The sequence below is a fragment of the Sus scrofa genome, chromosome 6 (genome assembly GCF_054392235.1).
Source record: "Sus scrofa isolate SSC_HxYL_T2T_F1_AM1 chromosome 6, Sscrofa_HxYL_maternal_Yorkshire_Landrace_v2.0, whole genome shotgun sequence".
In the NCBI taxonomy this organism is placed as follows: domain Eukaryota; kingdom Metazoa; phylum Chordata; class Mammalia; order Artiodactyla; family Suidae; genus Sus; species Sus scrofa.
Window position 1 is genome coordinate 8,581,055 of NC_139388.1, and position 12,321 is coordinate 8,593,375.

Here is a 12,321-nt window from a genome sequence, read left to right on the forward strand (position 1 = left end):
ATTATAGCTGTCCCCCATGTCTTTCAATTCTGCCAATAACAACGTGGATTAATTATGAATATTTACATTCTAGAGATGACGGACCAGAAAACTTGCAAAGCTAAGCTGTCTTGGTCGTGAGTACCCTCCTGTACTCTGCCTTGAAAATCCCACCTTCCTGAACTCTGCTCTCCGTTTCCGCAACTCACGGGTACCGCCACGTTTGGTTCCAGGGTTCTCGTCCTTGTGCCGGAGCCCAGAAAGTGCCTCCAGGCCGGGGGTCACTGTAGTACTCACCTCCTCTGTTCTCTCTCTCAAGGTTTCAGGTCCCGCGATGATTGTTGTACAATGTCTGAAAGCAGCCGTCTCATATATTCCATCTCATTTTCTAGTTGTGCTTGGCTGTATAGAAAGTCCAGCACTGCTTACTTCAGTGCAGAGAGAAGTGCAGGCTTCCTTCATTAATTCAGTTAGAAACTATATGTAGTTAAATGCTTCGCACGTGAATGCCCATCGTCGGAAAGCGGGAGGGCCCATGGAGATCTGGGGCATATCCTTTGAGGAAACCCGACAAGGTGGACCTTTGGGGTTTCTTACTCTTCACCAATTTATCACCGTTTCTTGGAGCTGCGACCACCTCTGTGGTCATAGATACCTGCTTTCTAGTCGTGAAACACAAAACACTGAAATCGAGTTAGGAGGCCCAGCCAATTCTGGAGAAGGGAAGCCTGCAGAGGGCTTCTGTTGAAGGCATCCCATCTCAGGGTAGAGAACAGAGTATTTCCACAGTAAGTATTTTTCCTGGGAGAGCATTCCTAGGGCATCAGTAATCCATGGACTCCGATGAGAAGTGCTATTGTTTTTAAGTTCTCTTAGTTTCCACGTGTTTTCAGGTTACCTCTTGTATCAGGTGACAGCATCTCTCTGATGTTCTGGGAAAATTTGGCAGTGAATGTAGCTACCTAGAGGACGGGGGACAGAATGAAAGCCAAGACTGAAGTGCCCAGACCTGTGCTCCATCACGGTTGTCTTGGAGGGAGTTCTCTTCTCTGCCCAAGAGACAGCTGAGTGGGACGTGAGGAGTGGATGGTCCTACAGTCACCACCTCCCGTGTCCCTGAGTCCAGTGCAAGTTCCTGGCCAAACTGGGAACCAAGAATATCTCTGTCTCCTTTCTGATTCATCCTTTCTCTTCAACAACCTCCCATATCAACGTTGTGTCTCATTAACTCCCATGGACCTTGGCAACCAGGGAATCCCCTGAGATGCTCAATCCGCCTGTTCTTGCAGGTTCCATCCGAAGAATTAGCTGACCTCCACATCCATGTTCAAAACCGAGCTGTCCATTGTTGCATTCTCCCAGGGCCCTGAGAGCTGCCAGATATAACTACGGGATTTTCTCTGTGCTGGTTTATGTCTGTATCCTCTCTTAGGTTGTAAGCTCCATGGACGTGTGGCATATTGTTTGTCTCTGTAGCCCCTCTGCCTTGGTCCTATATACCCAGGCAGCCAGGAGCCATTTGTAGTTTGGATAAAGGAATAAAAGGATATACTTGACTGTACTTCCATCTTAAGACCTAATTTGGTGTTAGAAGGCCTGAGATCAAATCCCAGCTCATTACCTTGGGGATTTTTTAAAACAGCTTTCCTTCTCAGAAGATGTCCAACAGGAACCTTGATGTCTACCCCAGTCACTGTTGGGGATCTGGTTGTTGCTGTGAGTTTCGAAGGCAGAATGTGCCTTATGGGAGGGCTGGTTATTGGGGTTTGGTGTCTGTTTGGTAGCACCTGAAAATTTTTCATTCCCTATATGCCCTGTGTTGTTCACTTAAAAAATTAACTGTGATCTGTTGTACTCAAAAGTGCCCTAAGTCAGAATCTCCATTTATGTTCTGGCTCAATCGCTCATCAACTCTGCGTCTTTGTTAATTACTTAACTCCCTTTAGCCTTGCTTCCCTCATCTGCAAAAGGGGGCTAATATTATCTACTGGGGGGAGTTGGTGCAGAGTCCATAGAGAAGTAACAGAGAACTCTGTACTCAGTCTGCTCACTGAATGGCGGCTGTTACCGGTCCTGGATGATCTCAGATGCATCCGCCCATGTGGATAGCTACATGGCTATTCACTCTTAGCGATGGTGGTGTTAAAATGGTTTAGACCATAGGAATGCCACATGGATTTCCTGCTGTGTCTGAATTCTTAGTGCATAAGAGTGGCTGCCTCTAGGTTCATGTCGACAGGGATTTTGAGGCTGCCTGCAGGCGCAGAGAAAGGGGCACCGTGATGCATCAGCAGTCACTGCCCTGGCAGTGGTGGCAGCTCACATTTCCAACACTGGTCATCTCTGGGTCTTCTTCGTAAGGCTGATCTGGTGGTCCAGTGTGGGGTGAAGGATGAGACATTTGGGCATTGAATGCGGGAAGAATAAGGAGGGAGGCTTGGGCAGCTCTCTTCGGGGAGATCCCGTGTTCCAGAACATCCCGACTGCACCTGCCGGTGATGGCTCCCCAGGGCTGCCGAGCTCCGTCGCACTGGAGGGAGGGTCACATCCAATCACTGTGCTTCATGACCCCCTCTCTGTTGCCCTGTATTTGCCTCCACTACAGACTCTGAGTTCGTTGGCCCACAGTTTCAGGGCTGCTGAAACAGGCCAAGTTGGACTGGGAGCACCCAGTTGCTTTTTGGATGATCGCTGGCGTCCTTTTCCTTTGATTTCTTTGATACTCCTCACCCTGGCGCTGGGCGTCGCGCTTCCCGGGTTCTTAGTTAATTGGAGGATTTTCGTTTTCTCCGAGGTGGTTGACCTTTCCGCCAGCCCTGCTGATGACCAGCAATTATTAACCAATGTCGCAGAATGGGGATGGGGAACGGGAACAAGTACCTGGACCCATTTTGCGGAAAGGACCCCAACGTGCAGCATGTTCCAGTGGCTCGTCTCGGTAAGGCGAAGGAAAAGCACATGTGCAGACACGCCTGGGAAATTAAAGTTACCGTAGAAATGCTCATCATTTTGTTGTCTTTCATATAGGATTTACAAAATAACTTTTCCTCCTGGTACTTTGCCTGGTAAGCACCTCAACTTTCAGGTCTTACCTTGAATGTCAACACGCAGAGGTGCCTTTCCCAACCATCCTGTGAAAGGTAGCCCTCTGCTTCTTGTTGTTGCTCTAAGAGATTATCAGCGGCTGATTTAAGTGTTTGCAGATGTGTGTGTCGTTTCCTTGCCTGTCGTGTTTCCTCCACTTTAAGATTCATGAAGGGGTTCTGTCTCTTTAGTTCACCAGCCTATCCCCAATATCTGGTATAGGTCTGGCACATAATAAGTGCTCGGTAAATAATCTGTTGCGTTCCCGTCATGGCTCAGTGGAAGCAAATCTGACTCTCATCCATAAGGATGCAGGTTCAATCCCTGGCCTCTCTCAGTGGGTTGAGGATCTGGAGTTGCTGCGGCTGTGGTGTAGGCCAGTGGCCACAGCTCTGATTCGACCCTTAGCCTGGGAACCTCCATATGTCATGGGTGTGGCCCTAAAAAGACACACACACAACAAACCTGTTGAATGAATATTTGAGACAAAACATGATATAGCAGGAGGATTAGTGTGGGACTGAAATAAATACGGTGATGGTTTTGTGTCCTCATTTCAGTTCTCATTAGCTGTGTGATATTAGGGAAGTTGCCTTTCATTTTCAAAAGGAGAAAAACCAAAAGGAAGTGGTAAATGGAAGCCGCCGTGTGCACTAACTTCCACACGGTAAGCCATTTATAAATCCTAGCTGTTACTGTTATTAACCTGATTGGACATTATTCATTCCCTTATTCATCCAATAATAGTTTACTGAGTGTTCGTCTGTTGTGTGCTGCTCACTGCCCAGAGGGTTTTCCTTCGGAGGGAACTGGGAAGCCCTAGATGTGATGGCCTTCATTCCTTTTTTGCTCTTCTTCTTTCCCCCATTCTGGGCTGAATCTACCTGGCTCAAGAATGACTTTAAAATTACACTCCCCCCCCCCACACACTGCAGAGTGGTCTCCCAATTCCTTCTTCTCTGAATAAGAGCTACTGGATTAGAAAGAGAAATGGATGGTGGTATGAGACAGAAAGTCAGCCCTGAGAAACCCTGACCGTGGTGACCCTAAGAGTATGATCGGAGAGTTCGGGCACATGAATAAGCTGGTCCTTAGGACTTGAACGACGCTAAGATTTAGACCCAGATCAGAGACTCATTTAACAGTGCCTCCTGCATGCCAGATGCCATGTACTTAGATTTCCTCATTTTTGTTTCAGATTTTTCACCCTCCGATACCCTCTACCAACTTCTAAAATCCAGTAGCACCACTTCTCTTCAATTCCAAATCCTACTTCTGATCCACAGGTTAAATCCCCTGTCCTCTCCACATGGACAGCCTCTCCTTTCTTTGAATTCCCTTAGCGCCTTATTTTCATCCCCCCTTGTGATGATTTCATGGGACTTAAACTCTCCTCTCCCTGTTGACTTGAGAGAGAGAGAGGGAGAGAGAGAGAGAGAGAGAGAGAGAGAGAGAGAGAGAGAGAGAGAGAGGAGAGGAGGTGTGCTGGCAGCTCTGTCAGATCTAGAAAGGGAGCGGCCCAAGGGTGAGGTTCCTATAATTCCAGCTGTCCATCCCCAACTTCAGTTTTATGAATTTACCTAGAATTTTTGGGGATGCTTTATGCTGACCAAATTCATAAGCGACTGTTAGGTATACAAGAGTCAATATATTCATTGCCATAGGAGTAGGAACTTTTCTTTTAGATGTCACAGAGCTCTCTGGGATGCCTCCCTTGCTGGAACTTGCCGTCATGTCTGGATGCCCCTTTCAGCTGCCCCGTAGCTGGGGACCAGTTGCTGCCACATTCCCCATCCTCTCTCCAAACAGCCAAACGACCTGACCCCCTCGCTCTGCACATTCCGCCTCCCAGGTGGCTTTCGAGTTGGTTCGTTTCCCTCCATCCTCACCCGACTCCCATCACTTCCACAACTCCATTGCCTTCTGAATCTCATCTTCCTTTGCTTTCACTGGCCCTCCACACCACATCAGAGCAATCGCTCAGAACTCAGTTTTGAGCCAAGTCCAATTCTGGACGTCTCTTAAGTCTTTGAAACAAACTCTTGCTCACTCTTTCTGAAAGATGAATTCAGGCATTCAACTCAGGTTCTCATCTCACCTTTCTCACTGATAAAGGCTGCTTCTAGTTTAGGATGCTCTACTGTCTTTCCTCCTTGGCTACCTTATGTATGAGTGGTTCACACTGGACCCTGGCGCCTAATGCATTCTTTGTGAACACTGTCTTAAGAGGCAGCTTTCTATCTCGTCTGCCTCTCTGATGTGGCAGAAAGAAATCAGTGTTCAAGACAGCTCATTATTAATGACCTTGGGTTGAATCCTAGCCAAGGCGTTTAGCAGGAGCATCTTCCTAGGGCCCCAGTTTAAGACAACGAGGGGAATGTTCTTTAGCAGACACATGCCATGAAAAATATTTATTTTTCTAGAGAAAGTTCTAGGCGACGTTACTATAGGAAGTTTCCTTCTCCGGGCTGCGGTATTGCCTGCCAGAGCACACACCTGAGGGGGATAAACCCCTTCCCAAAGTAGAGAGAAACAGCCTAGAAATGCATCTCCAATTGCATGTGAAATTTCTGGAAAACCGCTGCTGCTCTTCTGGACGACAGACACATTCTCATACACATCCGTGATTACCTTGTCTCCTGGACCGAGCCGTTTTGATGTTCTCTCTTACAGATACCACCCCGCTCCCAATCCTGTGAGGGTTTTTTTTTTTTTTTTTTAACTATTTTGAAACTGGCGAACCTGAGATAAGGAAGATGAAGAAAGGTTCAAAATGATGTCCCTGTCAGTGTCAGAGCCAAGATTTGAACCCGGGTCTGTGTGTGTCTACAACACACTCTTTCTGACTGTTCTGATTCCAAAATAAAGAAAATAGAACAGTTAATGAAGGATTTAAAACAACTTCTAATCACGACCTTTAAATAACTTTCCCCGTTTCTTCCCTATGGGAATGTTTACAAAGAGCGTTTTCATCTTTTCCGGAGGAATTCAGAGCCCGGGAAGGAGACATTGACTCCATTCATCCACCAACACAATGGGACAGAAGCAGTTTCCAGGGGGGGAGAAAAGAGAACAAGAGAGGAAGAATTCAGAGGAGGGGCAGCCGCTGAAAGAACTTAATTTTTTAGTTATAAAACAATACATGGTCATTGTACACATTTTAGAGAAAACAGAAAAGTATAAAAACCAACAAACACCGTATTTAATCCCATGCTAGAATGGGACGGGCATCTCTTATTTGTCCGCACAGCCCTCATCCTTGCTTTTCCCCACTGCCTTTGGAAACTGTTTTTTCCTGGTAATTTCTTTTCCTGCTCCTACTTTATGGTTTCCCGGAAACTTCCATTTTGGTCCATGAATCTTATACACACTGCCCCCTAGAGGCCGCAGGTGATTGGTTTGGGAGGAGTACCTGCCCAAGGTGGGCTAATTGTAGCTCTTCCTTTGGATTTTTAAGTGTGGGGCCCAAAAAAGTGTCTGTCTCTCTCCACTAGTGGAATGTGTAAGATGCAAAAAAATAGAACTAAGAAAAAATTCTTCTCCATAATCAGTACTCATATTTCTACAAGTGATGAAAGTCAGTCTCTAGTGATCAGGAATAAATACACCTGCCTGGGTCTTCTTCCTTATTTTACTCTTTTTTTTTTTTTTTTTTTTTTTTTAATCTTTTTGTCTTTTCTAGGGCCGCACCTGTGGCATATGGACATTCCCAAGCTAGGGGTCTAATCGGAGCTATAGTTGCCAGCCTACACCTCAGCCACAGCAAACCAGATCTGAACGGCGTCTGCGACCTACACCACAGCTCACGGCAATGCCAGATCCTTAACCCACTGATTGAGGCCAGGGATGGAACCCGTAACCTCATGGTTCCCAGTTGGATTCGTTTCCGCTGTGCTACAACGGGAACTCCTCCTCATTTTACTCTTAACCAGCAGTGTGATGTGGGCGAGTCATTGCTCCTTTCTGTGCCTCAGTTTCTTCATAAAATGGTCCTGTGCGAAGGATTAAATCAGTTGATAAATGTAAAGTGCTTGGATCGTTGAGGGGCCCCCAGTCTGCATTGTAAGTGTTCATTGCTGCTGGTATTGGGAGCAATTGTTGGCAACGTTAAATGGAGAAATGCGGACACCAGAGCAGGTGAGGGAGTCCTGGGGGCATTTTTGTTTCTGTAGATTCAAGTTTGTTTCTAAAATCTGCTACAAATTGTCCTTCCCAGGCTTGGTCTTTCAAACTGTCTTGAGATTCTGTGAGTTACAATTTCCATTTTTATCTAATCTGGTTGACTACAGTTTCTTATACTTGCTACCAAGAATGTAATGACTAAATTTGTTGGCACTTAACGTGTTTAATATAAATGAGTTAATTATAGTGGTAATATAACAAATACACCTGTCCATTAACTAGAAATAGAGTTTACCATTTTGACTTTTTGATTCAGATTTCTGTTTTTATAATTATTATTATATAACATGTGAAGTTCCCGTTGTGGCGCAGCGGGTGAAGAATCCACCTTCTATCCGTGAAGATGTGGGTTCGATCCCTGGCCTCGATTGATGGGTTAAGGATCCAGCGTTGTGGTGAGCTGTGGTGTAAGTCGCAGATGTGGCTCAGATCTGGCGTTGCTGTAGCTGTGGTGTAGGCTGGCAGCTGCAGCTCTAGTTCATCCCCCAACACCAGGAACTTCCGTACGCCTCAGGTGCGGCCCTAAAGAAAAAAAAATGTATGTTTTATATATATATAGTATAAAATGTGACAGATATTGTTGAGGCTTCCTTTGTTGCTCCTCAACAACCTCATTTTCCCTCCCCCTCCCCAGAGAAAACGAATATCTTGTTGAATATCCTTCACTTCCATAATTTTATACATGTATTCCATAAGCTGTGTCAATAGCTAATATGTGGTATTAAAATACATTAGTGGTACATTATTCAGTGCTTATCCTCCTGCAACTTGTTTTAAAATTCAACATACTTATAAATCAAGTTCTTTCATTTTAGGTGTTGAATTTTTCATTCTTCGAATATAACGTAATTTATCTCTTTCTTTCCTGATGAACATCTAGGTATTTTTCTCTTATATATTTATATATTTACTAATTTTGCTCTCACAAACCATTAACATGTTTGCTGATTTCTTCTTGTCTGTTTGCGTGAACATTTCTTTGAAGTACATACCTAAGAGAGGGGGCTCCAGTAGGTTGGCAAGATTTGGGTGTCTTTAGCATTTCTAGTTGCTGTCCAATTGCCAAAATATACCTTTGCCAGGAGCACATATGTGGTGCCTCCAACCTTTCATATTGTCATTTTTGAAAACGTGCTAGTGCTAATCTTTTGGGTGAAAAATGGTATTTTATAGTTTCAACTGCATCTCCTTGATAAATGGAAAAGTTGAGAAACTTTTCATGCACTTTTTGTTCATTCATAATTCCTTTTTAGTGCATTGAATGCTCGTAGCTTTTGCTGATTTTTCTCTTGAGGTCTTTGTCTTTTCCTTATTGAGTATTAAATATTCTTTATATATTCTCATGCTAAACAATTATGAGTTAAAGGCATTATCCCAACCTGGGACCTGTCTCATATTTTTACAGTACCTTTATTTATATAGAAACAAAATTTACTTTAAGTCAGAATTCTCAATCTTTCTTTTTTTTTTTTTTTTTTTGTCTTTTTGTCTTTGTTGTTGTTGTTGTTGCTATTTCTTGGGCTGCTCCCGTGGCATATGGAGGTTCCCAGGCTAGGGGTTGAATCGGAGCTGTAGCCACTGGCCTACGCCAGAGCCACAGCAACGCGGGATCCGAGCCGCGTCTGCAACCTACACCACAGCTCACGGCAACGCCGGATCGTTAACCCACTGAGCAAGGGCAGGGATCGAACCCGCAACCTCATGGTTCCTAGTCGGATTCGTTAACCACTGCGCCACGACGGGAACTCCTCAATCTTTCTTTATAATGGGTGCTTTTTGATGTCTTTTTAAGAAAAAATTCTGTATCATTAAGTTATAAATATACTATTTTGAATTTCCTTGTTAAAATTTTGATTTTTGTTTTTAGGCTTTATATATTTATTTCACCTAGAATTTATTTTTCTGTTGTAGAAAGTAAGGCTTTAATTTTATTTTCCTTCCTGTATGAATATTATCTGTAGCAGCACATTTTAATAGATAGTCTGACATAGAAAACAAACTTACGGTTACCGGAGGGGAAAGAGGTTGGGAGAAGGATAAATTAGGAGTGTGGGATTCGCAGCTACAAACCACTATGTATAAAATAGATGGGCAAGAAGGTCCGAACCCACATCCTCACAGATGCTAGTTGGGTTCTTAGGTCACTGAGCCACGATGGGAACTCTGAGACTTGAATTTTAATAGTATCAGTTTCTCATTTATAAATGGTATATTTCTTCATTGGTAAATTTTATATATTTCAGTGATTTTTTATATTTTCCCACAAGCCACGTATATTTTGATAAGTTCATTCCTTAAGTACCTTGAGTTTTTCTATAATATTTTCTAATTGTTTAATGCTGGTTGTAACAATGTTACTTATTTATCTTTATTTTTATCCAGAAATCTTGCTAAATTATCCTTTTAGTTCTAGGAGCTCTGTTTTCCTATAAAATTCTTAGAATGGTGTGTGATTTGTATATAAAAGCAATGTTTTCTTTTCATTTGTAATCTTTAACTCTTATTTTCCATTTTTTTGGCCGACTTTGTGAATGAGAACCTCGAGAGTGATGTAATACAAGTGGTTACATAGGACATATTTTGCCTTTTTCCTGACTTTAAAAACAGTATTTCTAATATTTTACACTTAAGCATGAATTTCATGGTAGGTTTTTAGAAATCACTTTGTGTCACATTAAAACATTTTCTTTCTATTTTTAGCTTCCTAGGATTTTTGTCATGAGTAAGTATTCGATTTTATAAACTGTCTGGCTTGTATCCGTTCAAATGGTTGCTTTCTTCTATGGAACCATCCTTACATTTCTAGGATAAAAATTTTCCTGATCATAGTGCCTTTTTCTGCTATAGAGGTTCGTTGGAGCCACCAAAGGACTAGACGTCTGTAATATCTAGGTTAGCTGGGATGTAGATAACATTTGATGAGAGAGTCTCCAGTGGCTTGGTGGTTCTTTCTGATTCCCCCTTAGATCTAAATCTCCTAGGCCGTGTTGCTACAGCTACAGCAACATGGGATCTGAATTGCATCTGCGACCTACGCCACAGCTCACGGCAATGCTGGATCCTTAACCCACTGAGCGAGGCCAGGGATCCAACCCTTATCCTCATGGATACGAGTCAGGTTTGTTAACTGCTGAGCCACGATGGGAACGCCACAGTTAGTTTTTATACATTGAGTTAGTTTTTATCCTGTAACTCTGCTAACTAGTCCTTAGTTTCAGTCATTTTTAATTTTTTAAAAATTTGAAATTTTTCCCTGGATTGGATATCTTATTTCATTTATTTTTAAACATTTTATTGGCGTATAGTTTCCTTACACTGTTGTGTTAGTTTCAGGTGTACAGCAGAATGAATCAGTTATATATCTATCCATCTATCTATATATCTCCATTCTTTTCCAGATTCTTTTCCCGTGTAGGTTATTACCGAGTGCTGAGTAGATTCCCCTGTGCTAGACAGTAGGTCCTTGTTGCTTAGCTGTTGTGTGCGTAGTAGCGGGGATACGTTAATCTCAACCTCCTCTTTTATCATTATCCTTTAGGTAACCGTAAGTTTGGTTTTGAAATCTTTGAGTCTGCTTCTCTTTTTATTTTATTCCTTTTTCTAAACGTATACTGATGGACATTTGAGTTGTTTCTAGTTTTTTGCTACTGCACACAGAGCTTCAATGAATGCATGTACAACATACATTAAATACATTAAGCAGAGCTTAGATGAATGCGTGTGTCTCTCTCTGTGCGTATACAGATTTAATCAGACTTCACAGGTGTGAAATTCTATTAAGCTGTGAGCATTATAGGTGTCAAATTGTATTTAGCGGTTTTATTTTTCACTTTTATTTTCAAATGAACACTTCTTCATACATTTAAGACTCATTGTGTTTCTTTTTCTGTGAACTCCTATATCTCTTGCTCTTTTTTCTACAGGATTATTGGGTGTTCTTTGTTTATAGAAACTTTTAATATCCTCTAGGTGTTAGCTTTATTGTAATATAAGTTGCAAATAATTTTCCTGTTTGTCTCTTGATTTTTACTTTGCTCCCCCTCCATATATTAAAACAGTTTTGCTGTTTGTTCTTTGAATCGTTCTCCTCATCATTCTGACCTCAGTAATCACTGACAAAGAGATCTGTTTGCAACGCTGAATTCTAGAAAAGGCAGAGAAAATCCATTCTTCCAGGGAGCTGTGATAGCCTTTCGGAGAGGGGTTCTTTGTGACCAAAAACTGCAGGTCCAGGAAGAAATAAATCTACCTTCTCATGAATATTTTGGAGGAAGCTCTGGAGAATCCAAGTTGCTGGAATTACATGAGTTGTGGAAAGAACTGTGGCCCAAGGCCAGCAGTCGGGGTCTGACTCCAGATTTGTGACTCGTTGGCTATGTGACTTGGGTCAAACCACCTTCCCATCATTGAGGCTTGTTTCACCTCCCCTCACACCGTGATGGACTTTGTCAGTAAGGGCTCAAAGATGTCAGGGCCCCTTGCATTTGCTTAGTTCTGTTTGCTAGTCGAAGGTGAAAAGGGTCTTCTTTCCCACAAGGTGGGTGGGAGAATTTTAAGGCTTTCCTTTCCTGGTCCTCATTTTTCCTACTCATGGAGGCAGCTGAGTAATTTCTCCTTCCTTTATGTCTGTGGTCCTTTCCAGCAAGCAAGCAAGTTTCTGTATGGCTTTTTGGAAGCCCCTTACTCTCCATGAGTTCACAGACCTCCTGCAGAATCCTCCTATCAGCGACCAGGCCTCGATATTTCATCATTGAAATGCCTGCGTGCCTACCTCTGAGGTCTAATCAGATCATTTAATATTTTCCTATATAAATTCCATATCTATAATGCATTATATATATGTAATTTCCATATAATATTTTCTCATCATCTGATTTTTTCCTCCACATCTTAGATATTGTGCCTGAAATTGTCTGATTGCTCATTTTTCTTTCTTTTTTTTTTTGCCTTCAGATTTAGTATAGGGATGTGAAAGTAATACATATGGTAAAAGAGAAAGCAAATATTCTTGGGGCTAGTTTGCAATGTGTGACCAAGTCCACCTGTCCTGTGTTTATGTGCTCAGGGGTCCTGTTA

The 12,321-nt window shown here is 42.7% G+C and overlaps 1 protein-coding gene across 18 annotated transcripts in view; it reads left to right on the top strand.

The window, feature by feature from the left end:
- Positions 1–12,321, top strand: part of LOC106510465 (uncharacterized) — an 806,226-nt gene that overhangs the window by 98,897 nt on the left and 695,008 nt on the right. For 4 of the 18 annotated variants that reach the window (XM_084959508.1, XM_084959509.1, XM_084959502.1 and 1 more), the window contains exon 3: positions 2,774–2,917. The exons of the other annotated variants lie outside the window; for them this stretch is intronic. The gene's annotated coding sequence lies outside the window, so the exon portion shown is untranslated. The remainder of the gene's footprint in view (positions 1–2,773; positions 2,918–12,321) is intronic. 18 annotated transcript variants of the gene reach the window in all.